We start from the raw sequence: 4,178 nt of genomic DNA on the forward strand, positions 1-4,178 counted from the left end.
ATATGTCGAAGAAGCCCTATAAGGTGTTCACTAAGTAGTTCAACCTTACTGGAACTGTAGGCGCCACCGTTGATTCTATCTCGAGAATTCGTCCGCTGCCGCCTGGATAAGGAGAGGTGCCTTAGTGGAAACACCTCTCCCCCCTCTCTCGTTTGCTGCCCCCAACAACTTTCGACTGGGGTTGGAACCCAATCTCCAGTTGAGGTACTAGGCACCCGATGTTCACGGCGGGGAGGTGAGAGTAGGAGTTGATTGACAGAGGTGGGTTTTGAGAAAAACCTGTGGACGCTTGTGTCCTCTTGAATGCACATGTCTACCATTTGAACTATACTTCACAGGATCATTTCTGTAGTCAGTCTTCTCTTACTTTTGAAGAAAGTACGAAATTAAGATAGTATCGTCTCCTATAAATATTCAGATTAACAATTTTTCCGTTGATGGAATTTCGAAACCTTTTTCTATGGTTTTTGCAAGGGATTTTTGAAATTAAAGATTGTTAAGGAAAAAACGAAGTTGTCGCTACGTGTCCTCACGCATATAAATCAATATTCCTGTAACGAATGTCGAAGAAGCCCTATAAGGTGTTCACTAAATAGTTCAACCTTACTGGAACTGTAGACGCCACCGTTGAGAATTCTTCCGCTGCCACCTGGATAAGGAGAGGTGCCTTAGTGGTAACACCTATCCCCCCTCTCTCGTTTGCTACCCCTAACAACTTTCCACTGAGGTTGGAACCCAATCTCCAGTTGAGGTACTAGGCCCCCGATTTTCACCACGGGGAGGTGAGAGTAATAGTTGATAGACAGAGGTGGGTTTTGAGAAAAACCTGTGGACGCTTGTCTCCTCTTGAATGCACATGTCTACCATTTGAACAATGAAAATGTTGGTTAACCTTAAATATCTTACGAACCGATAACGCTAGCGATAAAATTCCAACCAACGATTTTTTTTATAAATCAACAAAAACTGAAAAAAAATTGTCACCTCCAAAATTTTACGAACAAAAAATGATTTTATCTCCAAAAAAAATTTATGCAACGAAAAATAACTTCTCTTTCTGGTAAAATTTTGAGAAAAATAAAATAGACAATTTTTTTTATTAAAAATAAAAACCTAAAAAGTTGGTACAAATTGAATTTCTACTCAAATATCTTTTCAAAAACTTTAAATTATGGTTTCAAACTTATTTTATCTTATGAGAAATATTATTTTCAACATTCGGTTACATTTTGAGAAAAATCGAACTGACAGTTTGTTTTTACAAACAAATTAAAATCTAAACAAAAATTTAAAAAAGTTAAAAAAAATTGTTTTTCGTTAAAAAAAAATTGTTTTACGTAAATATCTTTTAAAAGTTTTGAGATATTGGCTTCCAACTAATTTTATCTCACAGAAAATATTGTTTTCGTCATTTAGTAATTTTTTGTATAAGAATCTAACAGTTCGTTTTTTCATACAAAATAAAATCAACCAAAAATAGTACGCAAATTTAGTAAAACTCGATATTCGTTTCTCGATGTCCCTCAAATTAATCCAATTTTTATATTTGTATTTGTTTGTATAAGAAATAAAAACTTTTAAAAAATGCTCTTAAAATTGGTAAAAGTTAGTTTCGACTTAAAATCTCATTGAAAAAACTAGATTTTGAAAAAAAAATCAATTTCATTATATGCAAAATATTGTTAGTAGTTTTGAAATTTTCAAGAATAATTCAACTGACAACTTTTTTAACACAACACGAAAACCTACAGTTTCGTATCAGTTATCAGTGTGGGTCGCATCCCAGCAAAATACTTCTTTCCTGTTCTTTAGTTTTCAAGACTAGTGCTTTTTTGAGTTCATAAAAATTTGTTGCCACATGAATTTCACTGACTGTTAAATCCTACCCAAATATTGTCCTTGTTAGAGGTCCTTATTTAAAAGACAAAAATTGCAAAAAACTCCTGAAAATGTTTTAAACTCCACAAAAAAAAAACTGAAAAATAACATGTGTGGTGGAAGTTTATGACTACAAAAAATAGAAGAAGAAGGAAAAACCTTCACAAAATATAAAGAAAAAAAATACGGAAACGTTAGGTTCAACTTGGTAATATATAAAAATAAGAGAATGAAGAAAAAAAGGACTTCGCATATGCCGAATGAAGAATATTCCATGATAAAAGGATGAGACCGCTTCAAAAAGAAAACCAACGAGGACCAAAAAAAAAAAACTCTTTTGACTTGGATCTCTGCTTTTCTTTTCTTCTTTTTTGTTGGAATCTTGTATATTTTCCCATGAAAATATTTGAAGAAAACTTTATATATTTGCTTTCTTCTTCTTCTTTTTTCTTCTTCTTCGTTTATCTTAGTCGTTATTATTATTTTTATTGATTTTGTGAAAGAAGCCAGTGGAGTAGGGTTTTTATTCGTCCTTATGTGTATAGTTATATGTTATTTGGGGTTTTGACAAGAATGTTTGAATTTTTATATCCTAGTTTTTTAGTGTTGAACTTTAAGGATATATCAATATTTAAAGGCTTTTAAACTTCTGACATCTTGATAAATAAAAAACTGTTTAAATAGTCTGTGTTTTTCTTTTCAAATTTATTGAAAGTTTGGGAAAATCAAAAAGGGTGTCAAGGATCTATTAAAAACGAGTAATCACATCAGGTGAAACAATTAGTAAGTTCACAATATTACATCCATCATCATTTAAGGATTGGTTTGTAAGGTATTTAAATGGTAACTATTTACGTGTAGGTTGAGCCATCTAGCGGTTACTTTTTAAATCATTCGTTAATTTGAAATTGACAGCTGTTTTCAGCTGGAAGTTTTGACAGAAAATTAGTTTTAAACTTCCGCGGAACACGAAACCTGCTGTACGAAAGTTTGTGCAAAAATTTCGTCAAATCAATATAGAAATCGAATAGAAGAGGAAGAATCTATCATATTCTTTATAAATAAATTATGCTGAATTCAAACGAAGAATAACTCTTGCAAATCGCTCCTTCTTTAGACTTAGAAGGCAATAATTGAGAAGTAAAGTCCTCTCTCGAGCATCTAAAATCACCATCTATAAGACACTCATCATCCCGGATCTCATTTATGTTGCCGAGGCCTGGACCCTGTCAAAGAAAGATGAGAGCGTCTTAGTATGTTTCGATAGAAAAATTCTTCGGGTGATTTTTGGTCCCGTACGCATAGATGGAGAATGCAGGAGAAAAATTAACGACGAACTGTACGGGCTGTACCGCGACACTGACCTATTTAGTAGAATTAAAGTCCAACGGCTTAGGTGGCTGGGCCAGGTAGAGCGAATGGACATCAACGTTCCAGCCCGGAAGGTATTCGAAACCAATCATGAGGGACGGCGCGGCGTAGTAGAGGAAGACCTTGATTCAGGTGGAAAAAATTTAACGACGAACTGTACGGGCTGTAACGCGACACTGACCTAGTTAGTAGAATTAAAGTCCAACGGCTTAGGTGGCTGGGCCATGTAGAGCGAATGGACATCAACGTTCCAGCCCGGAAGGTATTTAAAGCCAATCCCGAGGGACGGCGCTGTAGAAGAAGACCGCGACTCAGGTGGGTGAAGACCTCAACCAACTTGGTTTGCGAAACTGGATACAGCTAGCTAAGGACCGAGCTGGCTGAAGACGCATGGTTGAGGCCCAGGTCCGCCACGGACTGTAGCGCCACCTTAAGTAAGTAAGTAATATTAATTGCATTAATGTTAGGTCTTGTCAAAATTTGGTTTATGGACTATGGGCTTTAACGTTTTGTTTAAATCCTTTCCTGTTAAGACAACCATTGGAAAACGAATTTCAAGGATTTTATATGAGTTCAAAGCTTCTATAAACTATTTTCGTAGGAGAAATAATTGCTAGAGTGGGTTCATTAGGAGGAGTGGTGAACGAAAGGAAAGAACTTGTGAGATACTCCAAGTTATGCATAGCAGGTCAAGCTGATACAAAGAGTGGATATGAATCAATTTATAACATGATTACAGTTAACCAAACCATAATCTGAACTGTTTGAGGGGAAGAATGCAACTGGCTATTTCTTTAGAGCATTGCTAATGGAAGTACCGATAAAATAATGAGAGACATGAAACCTTACAACGGTCACCTATAATTTTTAGAGCTCTTTTTAGAATTCTGTACAAGAGACTCAAGTGGGTTATAGGAGCACTTGCCCAA

At 35.2% G+C, this 4,178-nt stretch overlaps 1 pseudogene; it reads left to right on the forward strand.

Moving 5' to 3' along the window:
- Positions 1 to 321: 321 nt before the first annotated feature.
- LOC129943611 (small nucleolar RNA U3) lies at positions 322 to 424 on the forward strand (annotated as a pseudogene).
- Positions 425 to 4,178: the final 3,754 nt, after the last annotated feature.

The sequence above is a fragment of the Eupeodes corollae genome, chromosome 1 (assembly GCF_945859685.1).
Source record: "Eupeodes corollae chromosome 1, idEupCoro1.1, whole genome shotgun sequence".
NCBI classification, from domain to species: domain Eukaryota; kingdom Metazoa; phylum Arthropoda; class Insecta; order Diptera; family Syrphidae; genus Eupeodes; species Eupeodes corollae.